General features: G+C 48.5%; 1 protein-coding gene across 8 annotated transcripts in view; it reads right to left on the bottom strand.

Annotated features, from left to right (window-relative positions):
- St6galnac3 (ST6 N-acetylgalactosaminide alpha-2,6-sialyltransferase 3) overlaps positions 1–24,946 on the bottom strand; it is a 478,904-nt gene that overhangs the window by 415,634 nt on the left and 38,324 nt on the right. For 4 of the 8 annotated variants that reach the window (XM_060392468.1, XM_060392474.1, XM_060392469.1 and 1 more), the window contains exon 1: positions 20,010–20,268. The exons of the other annotated variants lie outside the window; for them this stretch is intronic. The gene's annotated coding sequence lies outside the window, so the exon portion shown is untranslated. Of the gene's footprint in view, positions 1–20,009; positions 20,269–24,946 lie in introns of those variants that run through there. 8 annotated transcript variants of the gene reach the window in all.

Genomic DNA, 24,946 nt, shown 5'->3' with positions numbered 1-24,946 from the left:
ACTGGATGCCCTATAACAATTACCTATACTTCTTCACACAGGCCTGCGGCCTTACGAGAGTCCCCCCACATGCTGGAATGTCCCCAGATGTTATCATTGACCGCTCCCCTGTCTTGTAGGAGCAGCCATATTGTTGAGATTTAACTTGCTCTGTCAGCAAGCACTCCTCCACGGTTCAAATTCTGTGACCTGAGTTCCTGCCCTGACTTCCTTCAATGATGGGCTGTGCCATCTCCAAGCCCTGAGTTGTGTGTGTTACCTCTTCCTTGTGATGGAGAAATAGCCAGAGAGCCTAGGTTGCTCACACAGCAGGTGAACAGCCTGTGCGGTGATCTGTGAGTCTGGGCAACCACACAGACATGTAGATTTCAGAAAACCGGAGAGCGCCTTCTCTCAAGAGCTGGCCCCTGAGCTCTGAAAGCAGACGGCCTACAGCCAACTGACTGACAGCTGTCCATTTCCAACAACTTTTCCAGGCCACCTCCCGTCTTCACTGACTAGGTCTGTAGTTTGTCTGTCCGGCCAAAGCCAGGCACTACAGAACTGTGACACATGCTGGGATTGAACAACACCGAGAAAGGGCAAACTGATAGAGTGGGCAGAGCCGGCTTTCGCCATTGTATGTCTGAGTAAAGGGATATGCCACAGCGACTCTGTGGCTCGTGGTGGGCACACTACAGTCCTAAGAGCTGAATTACAGATCAGATCCTTGGAGAAGTCCGTGACTCCAGCATGCACCTGAGAGTGTCAACAGAGCTATCTGCTGCGTCAGTTCAGGAATCAACACTCCAGCACAAGATGGCTGTCTGCACTCTTGAGCAGAGAGGAGGCCCAAGAAAGTGCCTTCATTACGGAGATCCATCGCCATGCCAAGGAAGGTCAGAAGCAAAGATCTGTGAACAATGGGGTGACAGCAGGTCGGGAAACCTAGGTGCTGGCTCTGCCTGGGTGTCCTAGCCCTGGGACCTCAGGCAACCTGGAGAGTCCTGGTTGGACTCTTTCAGGTCTGTGGGTCCAGACACTTCACTGAGATTGGGTACTTATGCCTAGAACACTCAGTCCTGCCTATCAGCGCACTATTCACACAAAGGTTCCAGGCAGAACTGAAAGGGTGTACCCTAGACAGAAGTGTCTTGCCTGGGGGGAGCATGCAGCTCAGTTTCTAGAGTGCTTGCCTTGAAAGGGGTCCTGGGTTAATCACCAGTACCACCATAAATCAGGTAGAGGATCGCTCGCCTGTGACCTCAGGACTCTGTGATATTAAGAAATTGATATACTAGCTCACCTAGACTATAGCAGAAACATCTCTCATAGGCTCCCGGGCCTCAAACAATTCTAGGATGCAGCCAAACAAGCCCCTACCATGCTGCAGAAACCTAATCCAAACACTTGCACCCCTGTGCGAAATCCTGAGCGTCCTCTGGGGTCTACCGGTCACTTTTTGGGTTTAGTTACCATCTCCCAGCTCCTGAGACTGTCATCCCTGAACACAGCTCACACTTCCAACCATCTTCTCTTCCACTCAAATCACTCTTCACAAAATACTCCCTATATCCATGGAGTGTGTCTTTTTGTACCAGTTCCCACAATGCCTGCTCCAAAATTTTTGGCAGCCATTCCAAAAGAAATTTGACCTCCAAATCCTCACAAAGTCGCCACTCTTAATAGTGTGCTTGGAAGCCCCACCTGTTCTGCCCTGGGCTGGTCCCTGGTTCTTCAGCTTGTCTCTCTGTATTAGGGGTGTGACAGTGCCTCCTTCACCGAGCTGAAGCAAGGACTGAGCTAATCTGTGCTGGGCCCTCAGCACGGCACCAGGTGTATAGTAAGTAAGTGCTTCCTAAGGGTGAGGCTCCCGGAGGGTGTGAATTCTCCCATGCTTGGGCTGTGCTTAATTGTTTTAATGCCTGGTTTTCCCATCTCATGGCGCACGCCTGAAAAGGGGCCTTCAGTGAGTCCTGGAAATCTGATGACTTCTATGCAAGTGTTTTGTCTGACATTCAGAAAGGAGAAAGTAGAATGTTTGCACAATACATGTCAAAGGCTACAGATGAGTGAAGCGGAGAGAGCCTGGCTCCAGGTCTGTGGCGCAGAGGCAGTCCAGCCTCTGTTGCCATCACTAAAGAGCAGCCCTGCACATCAGCAAGAACCCTGGCACAGCAAAGGGACAGGGAAGAATTAGACCTACCCTCCCCAGGCCAGCTTCATCTCTGGGGCACACCCCCAGGCTTCAGCACCCCCTCCTCTACATAGTATGGAGACTATTTCCTACCAGCTGATCAGAATATTGAGCAGTAGAGGAGTGTGTACTGCACAGCACTGAGTGTACAGCGAGAGACTTTGCCCTCAGATGTTAGTGGAAAGCCATCACCAGGTACTTCTCCACTGCCAAGCACCAAAGGGGTTGAGCCGTTACATTACTTAATCCATATGACCAATGAGGGAGCTACAGTCATCTCCCACAGCAATGAAGGGACTGGATCTAAGTGATGATTCTGCTTGACAAACTTAAAAAAGGAGAATGGAGTGTGGGGGAGCTTGAGAAAGAAGAAGAGAAAGAAAGGAGGAAGAGAGACTGAGCAACAGGGAAGCCAACAACAAGGAGAGCAAGTGGGTAGTTGAAGAGACCACAGCTGCTCCGAGAACTGCGGCATCCCTAAGCCGCAGCCCAGGCTGGGCAGATACAGGCCACCTTGGGCCTGCCCCGCGCACTGCAGGACACAGTGAAGTCAAGGATGCGAGGAGAGTACGACGACCGGTCAGCAAGCCACCAGGACGCCATTCAGAGCATCGTCACACTCCCACTCATGGAGGCCTGAGGACCAATGTGAGCACCATCCCAAGGTTCTGTGCACTGTGGCTAGAGAAGCCAGGGTTCACTGAGAGTCTCTAATGTCAAAATAAGAACTCAGACACCAGCTGCCCGACCCCACCCCACCACACACACACAGCCATACAAACACAAAGACACAGTCACACACAGAGACATACAGACACACAGGCATGCACACACATAGACACAGTCACATACACACACACACATACACACAGACATGCAGATACACACGCACACACACATACACACCCAGAACTGTCTAGTGAAACCAGGCCAGGAGGACATCCCCTCTGAATTTTCTCTAAGGGATCAAACATTGATAAGCATTCCTTGTTTACTCCTGACAGGGGCCCTGGGCTGGCTGCGGGCCACCTCCACAGATGCCCTCTGAGACTGACCTCCTCTCCTTAGCAGACAGATTTCCAAAGGTCTTTGACTTACGGGTGGAGTAGCTCTTTTGTTTTTCTGCAGTTAGAAAACTTAAAACCAGGGCTGTGGCAAAGACCCAGAGGAGCCAACAGAGTTTCAAGAGAAACAAGTCTAAGTAGTAAAAGAAAAAACCCACCACCACGCACCACACACCCCGTGCTCAATTTTAAAACCGTCAAAGAGGCTACAGTACTCAGAACATTATGGTATTGAGAAAAGAACAGAGACACAGGCCTCAGGGACAAAGGAGTCTGTGGGGACAGAGTCACACAGTCAACTGACTGTTGGTGGAGAGATGACAGTGAAGTGTGAAGAAATGATAGCATTCTGCAATAGGTACACCAATGACTGGACAGTTCATGCAAAAAGAGAAAAGTGTAATTGGGTGAATGAAACACACAACGTCACAGCGATGAATTCAAAATGGATCATGAGGCCAAAGGTACAACAACACAGTGACAAATTTTAGGAGAAATAGTGGAGGGTGTGGGTACACTTGTGTGCAGATGAATTTTTCTTTACAGTACCAAAGGGTGATCCATGAAGAAAAGATGGCCAGATTGGACTTTAGTAAACTGTCAACTTTCCATAAAGGTGCAATGTAGTTCTTCTTCAGGCCAAGCTACTTCTCCAAGCTCAAGCCTTCTGTACTGTAAGAGACACTATTAGATGAATTTAAAGACCAGCAGGTATGGTGGTGCACACCTTTAATCCCCAGTGTCCCGGGGAGACAGAGTCAGCAGATCTCTGTGAGTTCAAGGCCAGCCTGGTGTACATAGCAAGTTCCAGCCAGGGCTACATAGTGAGAGCCTGTCTCAAAAGAAAAGACTGAGGAGACCAGCCCCAGACAAGAAGGAAACGTTTATGGGTGAGTATGGGACAGACCTTAACCATTAAAAAGCCACAAAAACGTGCCAAAGACCTAAGCATAGATGGTCCCAAAGACCACAGACAATGGCCAAAATAGAACACAGAAAGCTTGAGAATAGTTTGCCAAGAGGAAGCCTCAAAATCAAACCAGATATGGTTCTAACTCCATGGCCTTGGAGTGTTTAAATACCCAAAAGCCTGACAACACTGATACCTACCAGAAAGGAGCAACAAACAGGATGTAAAGTTTACTACTGGTGGTAATGGAAGGTGGGTGAGCCACAGGGTAAGATATTGGGCAGCTTCTTCCAAAGCAATCCCCTCAGTGTCTGCCCAGCTTATGCCAGAGCTATAGCCACCACAAACCTGCCTGCAGGCGACACTGCTTCTTCTCTAGAAATCATTAGGGCCAGAGCGAGCTGGGTGCCCTTAGGTAGGACACCAGGTAAACAAACTGGAGGAGACACAATAGAACACTTGCCAGAAATAAAGGGAAATGAGCTATCGAAGCATGGAGACACAGGTCAATCCTGGCTGCTGTTACCAGAAAAGAAGTAAGTCTGAAAGGCACAGGGCACTGATCCTACGAAATGATGACCCAGAAGAGGCAAAACTGCAGACAGCTAAAGGCTGGCTGCCAGGCCTGGAGAGCTGACAACAGTGAACGGGGAGGTGCAGAGAACTTGCAGAACGGCGTAGCTTCCAAGCATACTTTACAGGAGTAAAGGATGGCGCGTGGCCTTGTCCACATGTCAAACCCCCTTAAATTTACAGCCAGTCATGCCAGCGCTGCAATCCCAGCAGTGGGGAGGTCAAGGCAGGAGGACCGTAGTGTGTTGAAGGCCAGCCTGAGCTTCACAGCATATACCAGGGCAACCAAGTTTACAAAGGTAGAATTATGGGGAGGGGAGGAAGCACAGAGAGTGAGCTTGAATGTATCTAGGTTTAAAAATATGATGATTTCAAGTTTACATTCCCACCAGCAATGGAGGAGAGTTCCCCTTTCTCCACATCCTCCCCAGCATGTGTTGTCACTTGAGTTTTTGATCTTAGCCATTCTGATGGGTGTGAAGGTTTTTTTTTTATTTGCATTTCCCTGATGACTAAGGACGTTGAGCATTTCTTTACTTTGAAAATCAATCTGGCGCTTTCTCAGACAATTAGGAATAGTGCTACCTCAAGATCCAGCTATACCACTTCTAGGCATATATCCAAAATATGCTCAAGAACACAACAAGGACATTTGCTCACCCATGTTCACAGCAGCTTTATTCATAATAGCCAGAACCTGGAAACAAGCCAGATGTCCCTCAATGGAGGAATGGATACAGAAACTGTGCTACATTTACACAATGGAATACTACACAGCAATTAAAAACAAGGAAATCACGAAATTTACAGGCAAATGGTGGAACTAGAAAAGATCATCCTGAGTAAGACATCCCAGAAGCAAAAAGACACATATGGTATATACTTATATGTGGATATTAAACATATAATATTGGATAATCATACTAAAATCTGTACACCTAAAGATGCTAATCAAGGAGGAGGACCCTGGGTAAAATGCTCAATCCTCATTCAGAAAGGCAAATAGGACAGACATCAGAAGAGGGTGAAAACAAGAAACAAGACAGAAGCCTGCCACAGAGGGCCTCTGAAAGACTCTAACCAGAAGGGTATTAAAGCAGATGCTAAGACTCATAAACAAACTTTGGGCACAGTTCAGGGAATCTTATGAAAGGGGGAGAGAGAAAGACCTTGAGGGGCCAGGAGCTCTACAAGGAGAGCAACAGAATCAAAAAGTCTGGTCCCAGAGGTCTTTCTGAGACAGATACTCCAACCAAGGACCATGGAGATAACTTAGAACCCCTGCACAAATATAGCCCATGGCAGCTCAGTATCCAAGTGTGTTCCCTAGTAATGGGAACAGGGGCTGTCTCTGACATAAACTCAGTAGCTAACAGCTGTCCCCAAACCCAACAAGGAGGTGAGTGTTTGACAAAAACAGAAACAGAAGGTCACACATAAGCAAGGGTGCCGCCCAGGGCCAGGCTGACCCGAGCGGGGCTGTTAGGCTAGCGTGGAAGACATGCACAGGAACCCAGACTGCATGCACTACAAATGCAGATGGATTTGTGCAAAGGCATCTACCATTACTGTCCACACTCATTCAGACTGTTGTGCGCATACATTGTCTCGCTTTGTCAGCTAAGAGCAAGAAGGTAACCAGACCCTAGCTCCTGCTTCCCAGTATCATCCTCCAAAAAAGGGTCCAGAGCTCCTTGGACAACGACCGGGGCCAGGGCAGGAAATAAGAGCATGAGCCAGCAGTTTCCTATAGCACAGAAACTAAGAGAGTGTTCAGAAACACCAGCAAAGGGACATGGCACCAACACAACGGCCTCCCAGTGGAGACAGCACGAAGAGGCACCACCTGGAGACAGGAACTTCCCAGGGTGGGGACACGTCCCACCTCAGGCAGGTGACAAAAGTGAGCCCAGCATTGAGAAATGACACAGATGGCAAGGACCCTGACAGGATGCCATCAGGGGCCATTTAATCTCTACAATCTTCCTCTCAAAAATCCATTTTCCCAGAATACTCGGGATAAAAACTTCAGACAAACTCCAACAGAGAAATATTCTTCAAAATGCCTAACAGGCTGCACTCCTCAGACCATCAAGGCCATGCAAAGCAAGCCCTGTCTAAGGGCGCCGAGGGCTTGGCACTCTGGATGGGTCCTGGGACAGAAACCAAGAAAGTCTGAATGAAGTCTGCAAAGCAGAGTCAAAGGACTGCAAATAATGTCGACACACCAAATATGATAACTGTGCTGGGAGGTGACGTTATTTCTACAATTTGTCTCTAAACCTACAATGGTTCTACCATATAAAATTTATTAAAAACAAAATAAATCGGGGAGAACAAGTGACTATCAGCTGGTGATGGTGGGGTACCCGTCACGACGCCCAGCTGTGGGGCTGTGGGTGTTCATTAAGCATGTCCTCTGAGCTCTTCCATGGGGCTTCGTGGCACAGGAGAAGTGGCTGCCCTGCTGGTCACCTCACGGCAACCACTGCCCAACCCCAAATAGCAGCAGCGCTGCCAACAGCCTTATGGACTAAGAGGGATGCCTCCCTTCTCACTCCCACAGACAAAGTCAGCGGTGGCACCACAGGTCACAGGCAGCAAAGCGGGGGAGAGGCTGGGGGGCGGAGGGGGGGGTAAACAGGCCCAAAACCAGAAGCAACTTCTGGCTTTGCAAAGGCCAGCTGCTTGACGAGACACAGCAGCAGGTGCCCTTAGAGCTCTGAGGTCTAAGGGGTGGTTTTAGTGAACCAGCACTCTCTATGCCCAGTCCTAAATCCTGGCTACATGAAGGCTCTCCTGTGAGGTGACTCACACCAACTTCCCAAATGAGCCAGAGAGCACCTCCATGTCACCTCCTGTGAACCTCAAGGAGAGCACTCTCTTCACATGAAAGCCAAGAACACAGGCAGCAGAAGGAACAGGCTGGATGGACAAGCTTGCCCAAGGACAGTGGAGAACTCCAGGAATACATTACCTTACACAAAAATGTGCCTAATTTCCAACACTGCTAGACACCACTATCCACAGCCTGAGTGTGCTGGGTAGTGTCCTTACATCTGTGGAATCCTTCACCACAGCCGCTGGGGCACAGAGCAAAATCTTAAAATGCATCCCACTTAGGTGAACTGAAGGAAAAAAAAAAAAAAATCCAGTTTGTCCTGAAAGTACTACTTTAAGAGTGACGAGAGTACCCTCTTGTGGTAAAGACTCAGAACTGCAGGCAAGAAGCAAACCTGGGCTAAATTGGCCCTTCACTCAGTTGGTTCATCCCTCGTCTGAGCTTTCCCCTCTTCATAATCATGGTGGTCAGACAGAGAATCACCACTGGAGTACAGGATATCCATGTGAAAAATGAACAGATCCATCCTCAGACAGACAGGGTCAAGTTCTGCTTCCCTTGTCTCATGACAAGAGCTCACAAGCCTCCACACCAATGATGCTCATCTGGGCCTCAGTAACTCTTGAAGCCAGAAAGCAAGTTCTTAGAGAACACCAAAATAGGAAAAAAAATCGCCCATTTCTTAGGGACCCCATCACTGAATGACAAAGATAGATACAGCTAACATATAGATAGAAATGATAGACAGACAGATGATAGGTAGATAGACAGATATATAGATATGATAGACATATAGACGGATGGATGGATGGATGGATGGATGGATGGATAGAGCTAGATAGACAGACAGACAGACAGATAGATGATAGACGGCTAGATGGATGGATGGATGGACAGATAAATAGATCAATAGATAGATGATAGGTAGATAGACAGATATACATGATATGACAGACAGATGGATGGATGGATGGATGGATGATAGAAATAGATGATAGATAGACAAATAGATGATAGGAAGATATATGATAGGGAGGGAGATAGATAGACATGATGGATGGAGATAGATGATGGATGGATGGATAGATAGACAGACAGACAGATATATATATTTTTTTTTTTCTGAAAGTCGGCCTCCCATGTCACAGAACAGGAAAATGAAGAAGAAAAGGAGCAGACATGGAACACAACTCACTGTGCCCTAAGTCACCACCAGACAAGATTTTTTAAACTCCAAACAAAGCTGTGCTTCTCTCACATAAAATACAGCCGTTTATCCAAGTAAGCAATGTGACAGAAGCCCCACATTGGGAGTTACACAGAGAATCCACCCTGAGCGCTTCAGAGAGCCTCTCAGAGTCTGAGAACAAGCCCACCTGCTCCACGAACTCTGATTCATCTGAAGACGTGTTTAGAAGGGCTGCGTCTGTGACGGCTCTCCCACTTCCTTCCCGGACCTCAGACCCTTAAATAAGTTTGACCTTAATGAGCCACTGACAATACAGTGGCTGCCAGGTTCCACTGGCATGGATTCCAAGTGTCCTTGGAAAAGCAAAATGCCAGAAGACCAAGTAAATACTTAAGATGCGGCAGTGCCGAAAGGACATGAATAGCAAATGCCTTCAAAAATATGATCTTCCCACAGGACGTTATCTACACACTCAGCCATTTTTTCCTCTCTCTTTCTGTAGCTCTCAAAGAGGATTTAATCCTCTGACAATTTTTCACTCAAAGAAAGACAAAGGAGTCTGTGGTGGAAAGGAAAACATTGCTCCATGAATCAAATCCAGTATGTCTCATAAATCACAGTGGATTTAAATTTCTGCTTTGGGTAACAGTTGGAAAGAGTGCCACAGCCGTAGTCAGAGAGCCTGGCTCCTCACCTCAGCTCCAGAATTGCTATGCAGTGTGGTCCTGGCTGCCTTCCTGAGGCTTGGACTCACTGGTCATAAAGATTGTAGCTGGATTCCTGACAGCTCACATGGCCTCAGGAACATGGCAGAGTGCTGAGCGTTTCCTTGTTTCCTCAGTATTCGTCATGCTGGCGCCACCAGCCTGCACCCATCTGATGGCCTCTGCCTGTCTCCACAGCTCTAGGCTGGTGTAGCCTTTACCCACAAGGCAGGGCAGTTCAGAGGCTCCCGCCTCCCCGGACAGAACTTTTGCACCCCTCTGCAGGACCTGCTGCTGCAGGGATGGCTGATCAGGAGAACACCCTCTCTGAGCGTCCTCCCGACCCCACCCCTCTCCAGTTTCCTGCTACTGTGTCCCACAGAAGCCTCTCGAACCAGAATCCTTTCCAAGAAATCCAGACTAAAACAGGGAAAGCATGTCTTCCTAGCAACCTACGCCTACGACATAAGAAGTGATTGACTTTCCTCCAGGGCTGACCCCAAAGCAAACTTGGAATGGGCCTCACTTTAATGTCGCTCGGCCTGACTGAAAGCCCCTACTGATTCCCGGTGGCTTTGACCACAGAACCACCCTACGCATCTGCTCTCCCCAGTGGGAGTGGAGCCACTGTACCACTCTGTCACCTGCCCTTTGCTGGTGACCCATAGTGTCACCTCACTTCTAGAAAGGACCAAGAGCAGGCTAGGATTTAAATGCCAGGGCTTCCTGTAGGATGCTGAGGGCTCATCAACCTTGAAGATCTCCGGAAGAAAGAAGCTGAACTTCAGCCAACATGGGCTCAAACAACCGCCCAGCTACCAGTCCCCAGTCCGCCGCCCCCATGGGCCACCTCGTGGCCATCACACAGAGCTCTGCACATGGTGGAGACCCTCTCTCAGCCTGACAGCTCAGAAGCGGGACACAAACTGCTCTCTACAACATACAGATCCACACAAGGAGGTACTGCCTCCATTCCCTGCCAACGCAGAGGCTGAACTGAGGGCCAGCTAAGAGAGGCCACTAAGGGCAACAGGAAGTAGGGGCACTCCCCACTGTAGCCAAGGTCACAAGATAGGAGCGTGACCTGGCAGCAAACAGGCTGGGACCGCAGGGATGCACCAAGACAGGCGTGAGTGGGCAGAAAGAAAGGCAGTGAAGGTGGAAGAACCCATCCAGCCTGAGGACGAAGGAAGCACACCAGCAGCCCTGCTCACGGGCAAGAGCGGGAGCGCAACTTCCGAGTTGGCCTCGTTTGACATCAGTGAAGACGAATGTAAGCAGGAACAAAGGGGGAAAGGTTAAAGAGGAAAGTTGAAGTCAACTTGAAAGAATTATGGCTTTCACACTCGGCACTAAGCATAAAAGGAAACTCACCAGGCTGGTGACTGACAGACAACCTTGCAGGAACCAGAAAAAGGCTCCTAAAGAGAGACTGTAAAAAAGTGTCGGATCAGTGGAGCTATCAGACCTGAGACAGCCTAGCCCAAAGGCAGTGTGGGGTCGGGCCTCTACCTCTTTATTACACACCCCACTTGTGGAAGCAAGCCTCTCAGGCTAACTCCAGCCTGCAGGGTTCCTTGTTCTTTAGAATCTTGCTGTGTCTCTCAGTATATGTCACTCAGCATACCAGACAAGCCCCAGAGCTCCCTTGTGACCCAGTCACCCCACTTCTGAAAGCATAATCCAGGAAAAAAAAAAAAAGATGGAATCTCTGGGAAACACTTGCACATGCCTGCTCACTGCAGTGCCACTCCCAACAGCTACACAGAAAATCACCAAGTCTCCACAGACAATAAATGATAACAGAGATGATGGAAACCAGGCTGGGGGCTGGCTCAGTCAGTAAAATGCTTACTTTGCAAGCGTAAGAACCTGAATTCAATCCCCAGAACACTTTATGAGCGCAATAAGCCATTGTTAGCAAAGAAATGTTCTTAGGAAAGAAGAAACTTCAGAGGAGCAGGCCCTGTCCCCAGGCTCTTGAGACAGAGCCAAGGCCTCACCATGGTCCACTGTCAGCCTGAGATGGCAGGCAGGCTGGCTGACTGAGGGACAGTGCGGGGTTGCTTCTGTTTGCTGTAGCTTCCCAAGCAGGCTCCCTGGTGATCGCAGAGGCAAACAGGAATCTTCCATTAAACCTTTCAGCTTTTCAAAGAACCTTCACCACAGAATGAACTCACTGAGAAATTTGGTGCAAACATCAGCCAAGGGAAGGCTTCCAGGGAGAAGTGCTTCAGAGAGTTGGACTCTGATGGGTGGAGAAAGGAGATGACAGGCCCCAAGTGAAGAGTGAAGGGGGCAGGGCATGGCAAGAGCAGAGCGAGGAATGAGGCTGAGCAGAGGCAGATGAGCCCGCTCAGCCTACACCTGAACCACTTCTGAACACCCGCACTGGTGGACGTCACAGGTACATGGACAGCAGGATGATTTGAACACCCAGTGCAAGCAGGAGGAAGCGGCCGAGACAGCGGGCCAGGCCAGTGGAGCAGGGTGGAAGGACTGGTTGCAGTTTAACACTGCGAGCTGGGACTAAGGCAATACGGTGGTGAGTTCCTTGTTCTAACTACACGTGGCGTCTTGAGTATGAGCTCAAGGATGCTAAGCTTGATTTCGCAGATCGCACTGAGCTGAAGGAGTTCTGAGAAATGCTTGTGTGAGGCTGGAAAAAGTGAGCGAGCAGTTAGCTGCTGCTGGGGTCATTCATCTTGGAATGGCCGAGCTCCTGTGTGGGACAGAAACAGGACCATAGGAGACAGACGGAGAAGGGGCGGTATGCGCAGCTTGCTGAGCCCTGCTCTGCATGGGTCTTTCTTGAGAGGTTCTACAGGCAAACGAGTCAACCACACAACCCTTCTCTGGAAACATTTAAAAGTTTCTGATGTGCCCCACAGAAAAAAAAACAACAAAACCATGTTCGGTTCTTCCTTCCTTTTTCATTCTTTTCTAACCAACTAATCTGTTGGGGATGGGATGAGGCACACTACCTTTTAAAACATGCCAGGATGGATTCTGAAATGCCACTGGAGAAGAAAACAAAGAGCATTTTAGAAACTAGAAAGAAAAGATGGCTGGGGAAAGAGAAAACTACCAGTAGAGATGAGAGGACAAATGGAGACTCATTGAGAACTTCACAAGCAGGAGGGAAAGAGGGAGGCAGGAGGGAAGAAGCCATCAAAGTCAGGGAAGACAGAGGATGCTAGGAAACCATGAAGACTCAAGAACATCTCAATCGAAAGTTGAGCCACCTTCAGGGAAAGCACAATGAATGCCAGATCACTTCTTAATGTCTCCATCCGACAGCAATGAAAACAAGGCATTAGGAGAAGCGCAGTCTCCCTTTTATAAAAAGAGAGAAGTTAAGGCTTCAGACAGGCTCCTCCCCACTGCAATCAATCCTGAAAAGATGGAGAACGAAGGTGAACAAGCAGAGAGAATGAGTGCTATGGGGAAATAAGCCTTCTTTGATCAGGCTGGAAGTACAAAGAACATCTTCAGTCACTGATCTCCAAAAGCACCCCATGCCCACGCACACAGACCCACAACACTCGGGCATCTCTTTGCCTCGTTGCTTAGCAGTTTGTATTTATTAAATCACCTTGACCACTTTTGAAAAGTAAAAAAGGAGAAAACCGTATCTCACTTTCTTGCCAACTTAGTCTAAGTACAGATCAGGGTTATCAGTGCCACCCCTAAGCAGACAGTAGCCTCTCAAGTCAATCACTCTGCAGGCAGACAGTTTAAAAGCAAAAACCTCAGATCCCAGTGCGGTGGTGCAGGATGATCCCAGCATTCAGCGTGACGGCAGGACGACCATAAGTTCAAGGTCATCCTCCACTAGAGTCAATTCAAGACCAGCCTGGCTACATAAGGCAGTCTCTACTAAGTAAATTAGTTAACTGATACAGTAACTCACAAGTAATAGGAATGCCAAAAGAAAAACCTTTTCCTTCCCCACTACTCAGGAAATCCACTCTGGGAGAAATTGATGATTTAAGCATGTTAAAACTTCAATGTCTATTTGAACCTTTGTGCCACTTTGTATTTATCTAGTTTTCACAACACATACAAAATTTATGTGATGTGCTCTCTAACTCATAAATTCGGCCAGTTTTTTCATGTCATTATCACAGTGTTAAGGCACAAATGTCAGAATCCACAGCCATGCCATACTGAATGAGAAGCCAGCTTTGAGCCGACTAATCTGATCTGGAACACTGCATTTGTGGCCTGGGCCCCATGTTTGTACACAGGTTCCTGAAGGTGCCTTGCTGGTGACACACGCCCCCCATGAAGGGAGCAAGACAAAGAGCCTAGCATGGCAGCCCGTGGTTGGTAAGTAAGACCGGCGACATCAGCTAAGTTAGTTGTTTTGGTCTGACCAGTGACTCCTGTGATGACCCTTGGGGACACACCAGTAGCCCTAGCAGCCCAGGCGGCCTATAAGGCGGTTCGTGTGAATTATAAAGGAGCAAGAACACGGAAACCAGGGGAAGTGTCAGCAGCATGAAGCTGCAAGGCTCCTAGCATGCTGCACTGCTGGCCCCAAGGCTTGGGCAATCTGAGCTGAAGGGCAGGATTTGGATCTGACCACTGCACAGCCGATTCTTCCAACCTATCAAGTCATGAGCAAACTGTTGTGACACGAGCCCTAAGCGTATTTTGCAGTAAAGGACCTGGAAATATAAAGATGCCATGTCCACCCACCTTGGGTGTCTTGGGAGCCTGGGAGTCTTCTGATGCCAGGAAAAGAGCCAGCTGTTTCCTCTCCACATCACAACTTGTCAGCTTGATTTGCAAGTCAGTAACTAGTGTTTGAGAAATCCACATTAACTGCCAGGTTCTGGGATACAATTCTCATCAAGGTCAAACTCCCAAAAAAGAAATATAGCAAGACCTACAGACTAGTTTGCATAGGAGAATAGGAGTTATTTTTTATTAAAAGAAGCAGCAAGCATCAAAATCTATCCTGGGCTCACCGCTAGACTCCTCTCCCAGAAGGGACAGGGAAGGAGCGCACAGCCCCACTGCTTCACTGCTGCCTGTGAGCTCTTGAAATGGAATCTCCCCACATCAGGCATCTTTTAAAATGTCTGTTGAATGAATGAGTGAAATGAATGGGCACGGAACAGAGCAGAGCCTTCCAACCTTTACTGAACTCCAAGGAGGGCTATGGATTTAAGGAGTAAGGACCATGCCCAAGCGGCCAGCATCTGGTTCGAAACCTCAAGTTTGGAAAGGGAGTCACCATTCCTTGCTGATGTGGCATGCAATCAGCATCTCTCCCCTCCAGTTCTCCCTAGCCTCTGAGCCACCATCCTGATCCTGCTCTGATTTTCCTCCCTTTCAGGGCCAAGGAGTCCCTGTCCACCTTCCCACTCTGCCTCGTCTCTCGTTCTGCCCGACACAGTCTCTTACGGAAGTTTCCTAGGGGAGAGATGATAACCAATGTGGGTTCAGGGGTTTGAAAACTGGGTTTGTTTGCTGAGCACTGTGGGTGCTATGTGATGCTCTGAGCCCAGAGTAAGGAGACACACTCAGTTTCCACGGCAACCGATTGTTCCAAGGTAAGGCAGCACAGAGGAGCAAAAGTCTGGGTCCTCGTGGATGCATACTGCACATGGCTTGTCAGACTACCAAGATGCAGCCCTAGCCCGATGACGTGAGGTGGCGTCTCGAAGCTGCACCTCTGAAAGTGTGAGCCCCAGAGAAGCAGTGGTCCTAAAGGCAGCGATCAGGAAGCAACCAAGCCAGTCTGGTGTCATGGGGCAACAAGCCACCTAGTAACTCAGGGGTTTGTGAGCAGCTGAGGCCACTCACTTGGTAAAAAAGACAGTCTATTTCCTGTCAAACAGAACCTCCACCCTGGAACTAGGTAGCAATTCTTCTTTCCCAAAGTTTTATTCAGCATGGAGTGGGCTGAAAAGAAATGTAGTGAATTGACAGAAGCAAGAAACAGAGCAGTGTTTGCTACTATCTTCCCAGGGAACAGGTCCATAGATTTTTTTTTGTGTGTGTTTGTTTAGTTGGTTATTTAAGTGCTTTAATTCTTCTGCTGGGACAACCCTGAGAAGACTCGTGAGGTAAAACAGGCGTAGTGAGCTGGTCTATGTGTCTGTGTGCCTTCAACACCCATTTCAGATATGTTGTGGGAAAGCTCTCTCTCTCTCACATTCTCTTTCTCTCTTTCTCTCTCTCATGTGAGTGCACACACACACACACACACACACACACACCTTTAGTAGAAAGCCTGCAAGACAAATACCATTGCAATCACTTAGTAGGACTTTGAAAAATAAGTTTGCTAATGGGACTGCCAAACAACTAGAGAAAAATTGCATGTTCTAAAAGCACTATAAAAATTCTCTTCCCTTTCAGGGCAGAAGACAAGCTAGCGGTAAGGGAATTACTTTTTAAAGAAATCTAAAGTTAGTTTAAAACCCTTTACTGCCAGGATCCATTAACTGCAAAAATAGGTTTCTTCCCAGAGCCCCAAAGCCTGCCATGAGGTAACAGGGTAAGTTCAATTTCCCTAAAAACTGTTTTCAAAGAAATCACTTTATCACTAGCTTAGGCATCTAATTTCCTTGTGATAAGAAAGTAATCCCTCCTCTGCCCTCCCCCGCACTGGCTACAGGCCAGCATTTCCAGGCTGAAGGGAGTCAAAGCAGTAAAAGGCGGGTCCTCACCCTTCTTCATCCAGGATTCTCAGCGTGTACTGTTGTACCCAGCTCCAGGATCTAATAAATGCCTTAAATGGAAAAAAAATCTCCAAGTGGTTTGTTAGTTTGTCTTGTTTTGGGGTTTTCTTGTTTTGTTTTGTGACTAATAAGCCTTATTCCAGGAATCTGTACAGAAAGCAAGCTTTAGTCCTCAATACTCCTCTCTTTGTGAATAATGCCTTCTAACTCATGCGGTCTTGACTCCACTCTATAGTTCAGGTAAGTGAAGAGCAAGTCACCAGGCCTGTGCGGCACCCGGGATGCACAGCTGGCTCCAGGCACTGTCTGCAGACCTATGTTAAACCTGAAGCCCAGCGTGCCAGTTTAGGGAGCATCTGGCAATTCTACATAGCGTAGACTGGCTCATCTCCACAGGTTACAAGCAAGATAACAGGAGAAGGGACAGCTTCGGAACTTCCTCCACCACAGAAATCCCTGGTTAGACCATGCCGTGGCTACCACCACAAAACACATAGAGCCAATTAATGACCATGCTTTGGACACGCTCCAGCGGATACTGTGACATAACCAATGTCCACCTGGAAGCCCTGTTTTCAGGCTAACATATCCCTCCTCACAAAAAACAAACAACCTCCATCCTGACTAACTCAAGTCACTAACTACTTCAGGAATTATGTCTTGGACAGCCAGCTGCTATCTGTAAGTTACCAAGTATATGAGAAACAAGACTAAACTCTAAATTTCACGGTTTTATTGTGGCATAAGAAACACAAAAATACACAGGCAATTCCAGTGTAACCTGATATCTGTGTGCTAAAGCATGCCCAAGGATCCATGGGCACAGCTAAAACTGGGGTCACAGTAAGCAGGGGACATCTTGTAAACAGAGTAGCAAAGGAATCCACTAAACATAAGACAGCATCGCCTTAAATGAGCCGTGCTTCCCAGGAAACAGTACGTGCATACATAGGAAAATGTTTGTGTTTGCCTATGTGTAAGAGCACACATACATGGATGTATGAATGTCTAGAAGCTGTGGATACAGGAGGGGCCTGTGGGCTTGTGTGAATACTTATGTATGTAGTGTTATTCACGTCTGAGTCACGGTGTGCACAGGTGTGTATGTTTGAAAACGCCATGGGAGGAATGTGAAGGAGGTCTTGACCGATGGCTTTCGAAGCCTCACAAAGCCATGCCCCATACAGCGGGCAGGAGTCTCCTCACCTGGGAGGCCTTCTCACAGCAGCTGGCAGGTGAGAACCCTGCCCCGACAGTCTAAGGAATGAGGCAAGCCTGAACGAGTGGACATGAGAAGCCGAACCTCTGCGTCCCGCGCTGCCCCAAAGCCCACGCTGCTTTGCTTCGCTTTACTTTTTACAGATGTTCGTTTTTAAATCTATGCATACATATGTGTCTCAGTGAGGGCACTGCACACGAGTACAGGCGTCTACAGAGCCAGAAGAGGCAGATCCCTGGAGCTGGAGTTACAGTACTTGAGGTCTTCATGACATGGTGCAGAAATGGACCTTTGGTCTGACACAGGATCAGCCTGGGTTCTGAACCACTGAGCTTTCTCTCCAGCCCTTTGTTTTTGGAGACTAGGTCTCATGTAGGCTAGGCTGGCACTCCATTCACTTTGTATCTCAAAATGGCCTTGAACTCATGATCCTTCTCCTGTGTCCACCTCCTAAGAGTCATGGCTACAGGTATACATACCACGGCTGCTTCCATGCTGCAGTATCTATCTACCTACCTACCTACCCACCTGTCTATTTGTCTACCTACCTACCTACCTGTCTGTCGGTCTGTCTATCTACCTACCTACCTATCTAAACACCTGTCTGTCTGTCTACCTACCTACCTATCTACCTACCTACCTACCTACCTATCTGTCTGCCAAGTCTATTTGTCTATCTATCTACCTACCTATCTAATTATTGTGTGTGATGTGTGTGACAGGTCTATCTATCTATCTTTCTATCTATACCTACCTTCCTACCTATTGTATATGATATGTTTTGACATGTCTATCTACCTATCATGTGTGATTTGTGTGTGACATGTCATGTGTGTTCGTGACCATGTGTGTGAGGATGGGCACTTGCATACAGGTTTTGGCATGTCTGTGAGCCTAACAAACATCAGGTATGAGTGCCCCTCCTTCAGCGAGTCAATGCTGATACTGTGTATACCAGGCCAGGCAGCCTGTGAGCTCCCAAGAGTTCTCCTCCAAGGATCCTGGGATTCAGATCCAAGCTAAAGTGCCACTCTTTTCATGGGTTTCTGAAATTTTGAGGCCAGTTCTTACATTTGCATAGCAACTTTATCCCCTGAGCCATCACCCTGGGCCCAGGCTGTCTTCTAAACACTGCTCCTGCACCAAGCCTTTGGCTAAACAAACACTCCAGCTTCCCTCAACCGAAGCAAGCCCAGTCTCAGAATACCGCACCTGCCTCCAGAGGCTCCTTACCTTCTTTTCAGGAACATGCTTGTGATGGGCACAATGCTATAATCTCACAAAAACTTCGATGACTCTGTCTGAATGTTCAGAAATGTTCCTACCCTGGGCATTTTTGAAACTCCAAGATTTTAGGATGTGATCTTTGTAAGAACATTAGATCTTCACAACAACCACCATGCATTTCATCTTTCCTTTTTGGGGGGGCAGATAGGAGGGTGTTGCTAAAAAGGGGTTTCAATTACAGCTCATGCTAGACTCAAAGAGTGTATTTGAGAGAGACAGAGTGAAAGCAAGTGGCAGGAGGGGAGGAAGTTAGCTGAACTCAAACAAACATTTCCTCTAGATCTGACAAGCCCACTGGCTTTGAGAAAGGGGCCAAAACCCTTGAGAAGATAGATGTTCATCTCAGAGATTCATTATCTTGAGCCCACAATTTCCTAAGGAGGCCAGTTCCCTGCAGAGGGAGCTTTCATGCAAATATCAGTCAGTACCAGCACAGACTAAGGTCGGCAAATTCCAGTCTCTGTTGGGATGAGGAGGGATGTGGGGAGGGTCCTCACTTCACCACTAGCATCTGCTTCCAGCATGACATCATGAGCTTCCCGAACACTGGCTTTGACCCACATATGTGCCTACTTCATGCATAGCACATCCCAGTCACCAGGACACCTGACTCAGAAACATGTGTCCACCCTCACACATGGGCCTTGGAACACTGTGCTTAGAGCAAGACTCACTGGTATGTGGCTAGCCCTTGAGCCCCTGAGTCCCCCCCAGACATCAGGGGTACAAACAGCTACATTGAAAGGAGAACAAAAAGGGACACCGAGGTACACTGGACAGAGAAGACAGAGGAGTGCAGAGGGTGTCACCCAGTGACCCTCAGCCTGCTCCATACAAAGGCAGGGCAGGAGTCAGGAGAGCTGACTGCAAAGGCAGGGCTCTGACAGAGGGCAGGCCTGGTTTCTGGTCCCCATTTCCCGTCTCTAGAATCTGAACCATGTTGCCAAACTACTCTGAGATTTCTGTTCTGAAAAAGTTCTGACACCACAACCTACTGTAAATTTAGACGATGCTGCTTTTCAGACTCCTGGAATTTACTCTGACCCCATGTAAATGGCCCTGAGATCATTCTCATGTAAATGACATCAGAGTAATTGTCATGATCTGTATGAAAAATGCCATTTCTACATTGGTTAGACTTTAGATTAAAAAAAATCTTAGGAAGAACTTAAGAGACAAAGACTATAATTCAAATTCATCCTGGGACTGAAAAGAAAAACCACTTTCTGAACATTTAAATCCTTTCTAAGCATTCATAGGTTTTCCAGGACTACACCAGGCCCAAGATGCTGCAGAGCACAGGCCAGAGACTGCCAGGCTGTTCTGCAAACTGTGAGAGCTACTTACCTTAGGAATCTTCTGGGTTTGCCCTTCTGCAGCAGACTTTGGGTGCACACAAACCCCACATACAGGTGGTCACTACCGTTCTCGCTCCAGAAGAACCAAGGGAGAAGCAGCTTGTCTCACCACAGAATCACAGAAAATACCACACAGTAAGATTAAAGCCCTCACACATTAGCATGGCTTGGAAATGCCTTTGTTTGTAAGCTGTACATCAATGAACAGACAGTCCTCTGTCTTCTGGAGAAGATTTGTCTGACAGAAATAAACACATTTCACAGCCACTGACCAGGTTCACACCAGGAAGTACACTTTCTTTCATTTATTTTTATTTATTAATTATAATTTATTCACTTTGTATCCCGGCTGTAGCCCTCTCCCTCGTCCCCTCCCAACCCCACCCTCCTTCCCTCTTCTCCTCCTCTGGAAGTGCACTTTCAAAAGGCCTGCAGGGATCTCTTTGCTGGTCTGTTTGCAAGGAACAGAATGAACTTTCAAATCATAGGTGCTGTAAAAGTCCCATGCGTCTGCTGACTGTGGGTGGTGCTGGATTCCAGGCCGATAAGCATGGATACCTGAAGATCCCTCAGGAAAAGCAGGAAGCTCTGGTCTGTATGAGATTGACAGATTGAAGGGCATAGCTTGGATGGAGCCCACAGCAAAGGCTTCTAAGATCACCTCTGCACACTCTACTCCACAGAGGGCCACATGTGACACTGGAAACCAGTCATGTGATCCCAAGATCTGAGTAGAGGCCTACGTGTGGAAACAGATGCCAAGAGAGAAAGCACCTGGCACGTTACTGCAGGCACACTGTGCTGGCTTGAGCCTGCTACAGAAGCTCCTAGGAGGAGGAATTCTTTTTGGGTGACAGTCACTATCATTCAAGTCCCTCCCTGGCTGTTCAGTTTACAGTGTGGTCTAATCAAATGGGAATACTTGATCGCCATTAAGATGCACAGCCAAAAGAGCACACTGAGGAGCAGCTAAGTCAGCAGGGCTCATCACAGAAGTATGGAACCTGAGTTTGACACTTTGCTCCCACATAAAAAAAAATAAATAAATAAATAATATGAAATTAAAAAGAGATGCCTCCGTAGTTAAAAGCCAATGCTGAACACACAGAGGACCCGGTTCAATGCCCAGCACGTGCATGGCAGCTCACAGCTGCCTGTGACCCCAGTCCCGAATGTGACTCCCTCTTCTGGCCTCCATATACAAGTGATAGACATTCATGCAAGCAAAACATCCAAACACATAAAATAAATGATAACCTTAATTTTCCTTAAAATCTGGGTGTAGTGTCAATATACAGAATTTCAATTGACAGGATATTGACAAGCAAACAACTCAGACTATTAAGAACTACATGTGAGGGACAGAACATGATGACAGCCTATCATTCGTGTCATTCTCACAGCAAAGAGCCGACAGACAGACAGACAGAGTCCCTGAGGTGAAGGTTCTGTTCAAAACAAGGTGCAAGAGCCACCTGCTTCAGGGGCACCGGAACCATCAGCCATGCCGATGCCAATGACGGCAGAGCCGGACCCAAGAAAGCCGCCATTGAACACGCAGACACCGAGAATGTGCTGTAGCCTTGTGACTCCTGCCAGCAAATCCAAGCAGAACAAGAATTAGAACACTCTGGGGGTGGCACGTGGGCCACACAGGACACCTACCGGAGCGCCTGAAGAAAGTTCCACCCAGCCCCGTCAGACCAAGCTTCCTCCCCACCACCAGCTGCAGAGCACTGGATGCGATTCCATCATATCACAGCACCAAAGTCGTGACAGGATCAGAGGCACCAGCAGGGCATCAAGAAACACGATTAGCAAGGTGGCACCTCACTCGGCACTCCGCACAGAGACGGCACCACCTGGATGCATGTTGGTAAACAGTGAGCTTGCGGGGATCGTGTGTCCTGTTATGCAATGCCTGAGGAGCTCCGACCTCATGCTTTTCCTTCCTCCCTCTGGCATCCGGGGTTTTGCCTCTTCGTTGGTTTGTGAGTGTGTACGTGTATGTTCATGTGTGTAGGTGTAATCACATGTACATGAAGAAGCCAGAGGAAACTTCTGGTTTGCCTGCCCCCAACCCTCTCCCTCATCCTCTAAGATAAGGTCTCTCCACGAACAGGCGGCTATTTCAGCGAGGCTGGCAGGCCAGTGAGCCCCAACAGCCACACTGCAGGGCTGCAGGCACGTGCGGCTACACCAGCTCTAAAGCTGTCTGCAGTGTGAATAGAAGGGGCACCTGAGGCTGATTTCCTGACGCATACCAGCACTACAGACAGCCGTGGATACATCACTTTTCTCAAGTCACAGGCTGTTAATTGGCAGGGACAGCACAGCTGACTTACTGGTGTAACAACCACACCCTGCGGGGTCCTTTGGCCCCTGGGGTATATGCTTTCCTTGTAGACCTCTGTGGGAGGTACACTGCCTTCCTCCTGGAGAGGTGCCTTCCCTAGGGTACTGACATGTGAAACAGGACAGAGGGATCCCATTCTGCTGGTCTTTTCCTGGGTCCAAAGTAATGGCTGGTTGCATTTGGGTATCCAAGCATGCAGACACACTAGAGTAGAACGACAGGAAACATCTAGACATGGAGTGAAGAGCTAACGTGTAGCCCCGGCCGGCAGGAGGAGCAGGCTCGCCGCCCTTGCTAGAAGGTGCTGATGGACAGCCCGTGTGCTTGAGCACCTGTTGTCAGGCACAGCCTGGCCAGCACCAACGCCTCATCACTCATGACCATTTCAGCAGTACCCGAGCAAGTGTTCCACCTCGGATGGCCCCTGGACTTGCTGGCCACGACATTTTCACTTCTCCTTGTCTAATTTTTCCCCCAGCACTGTAATGAAGCAACCATTGCCTGACATGCCCCCCCACCAGCTGTTAACCTGGACCTAAAAAATTCCCTCATCTGGAGGCACCACTGGTCCCCAGATTTCTCTTCCTAACTAGGAGAAATCTTTCTTTTGGGATCTGCCATATCCCTTTCTGTGTGTGTGCCATGGTGAACTGGCCTACCCATCTTCTATCTCCCCCCTCACGGCAGGGGCAGGGTTGTGTAGGCAGCCCCTCATGCTGTGACAGCTACCCCAAGGTACCCATTACCCACAGGACTGGCACACCTCAGGGTCTCGCTTTCTCCTTTCAGTGAGTACCACACGGCTCCCCTCAGAATCTGTGGGCTGCCTCCCTGTGGAACAGCCCGCCAGGTGATACAGGTGGAACCTGTTCATAGGCTGGGATGCCTCAGCGGCAGCTTCCCTCTTCACACACACTGTAACTGTTAAGTGGAAACCTAAAGTAGGATGAAGAAAGGCAGAAAGAGAATTGAGAGAATAAACCTGATCCAGAACTGTGGGAATCCCTCCAAGGTCGTAAATGCCACTGAAGAACATGAGTGTGGCCGCCCAAGGTAAGTTTGGGACACACAGTGTTTAGCTCCTGGGCCAACAGAACACACAACTGCCTTCATATGGAGCAGACCACCCCTTCCTCCCTGCGCCGCCTCAGAACACAACCATCAGTGGCCCTTCACAGACTTCTTGCACATTTTACTCCAATCTTTGGATGTTACCAAAAATAACACAAACGAGGAAGAAATGACATGTTCCCTGTAAACTGTTAAACACAACGGCAGCCACGCGCCACAACACAGTAAGACATTAAGGACTGACGTGTCCGTTTAAGACATAGGATTTACTGGAATTAGACAGAGCCTCGACTTGATCTGCTCTAAGCGCAGAGTGCCTTCCCTGCCCCTGTGTTACCACGAAGCTCCAGCAGCTCTCCCTAAAAGAGCTGATTTTAAAAGTAAATAAATAAATAAATAAGAGGGCAGGAAGCCAGAGTCAAGACAAAGCAGGCCAGTAAACGTATTCCTATTGGCCAACTTTTCATGGTGACTGGAAGCCGAAGGGGCAGCATCCTCACACCTTGAGACAGCCGAATCTCCAAGGACACACATTCCAGATCGCAGTGAACACAGGAAAACTCCTAAGGGTGATTCCTGAGTCTCCCTCCGCCCCTCGACACTCACCTTCCAGAGGCACCGCGGCAGAAGTGGGGGCTCCGCAGCCACTGAAGCACTTGTGAGAAGGTTTTCTGAGCAGAGCCACAAGGACTGAACTCGGGAAGGAGACACACTTGCTAGACTCGGGAAGGCAGTGGCAGGGCATTTAGCAGCCTCCCTTGGCAGCTGTCTGCTACTAAGCACCCCGAGAATGTCCATCCTCTCCCATTTTTTGCACACGTACAGAGGAAAGGGGGTCCTCCCTATACCTCGGACAAAGTCTGAGGCACAGGGAACGTGGTGCTGTCTGCCTGGTGTGAGCAGAGAGCTGGGAGTCTCCGCATGACTGGACCTAGGGTCACCTAGGAACAGGGCATGCCAGTGGATCTCAGCTGCCGTGGAAAGACTAATGCTAATGTGAGTGGCAGCCAACCAGGGACTAAGTCTAAAAAGCGAGAGGGGAAAGCCGAGTACCGGTACTCATTCTGACTGCAGACAGTGTAACCAGCTGCCTCCCACTCCTTCCATGATGGAAGGTCCCCTTCCAACTGTGAGCCATTCTAACCCCTTCCTTCCCTGAGACACTGTTGTCTGGTACTGTGGCACAAGGGCTGAGAATGCCAGGGACTCAGGCTCACACGGGAACCTGAATCAATCTGCACCTCGTCCCATACTCCCTGCTCCTCAGAGGAACATTTACAAGGGGGCTTTATGTACAAAACTTTCTCCGTTGACTGGGGGTGTACTTTATTGTGAAACTATTTAGTTACATTACAGCAAACATGGTGGGGGAGAAAGGGGAGGGAGATAGAAAGGCTTTTCCATTAAGGGAACTGCCTGGCAAGTTTTGTCATTAGTGATTAAGTCCACTGAAAACAGGGCCCAATGTAAATGTGCACATGGAAGGAAGAGGAAAAAGA

This window comes from Meriones unguiculatus, chromosome 10, assembly GCF_030254825.1.
Source record: "Meriones unguiculatus strain TT.TT164.6M chromosome 10, Bangor_MerUng_6.1, whole genome shotgun sequence".
NCBI classification, from domain to species: domain Eukaryota; kingdom Metazoa; phylum Chordata; class Mammalia; order Rodentia; family Muridae; genus Meriones; species Meriones unguiculatus.
This window is presented reverse-complemented; position numbering and strand designations above follow the sequence as displayed.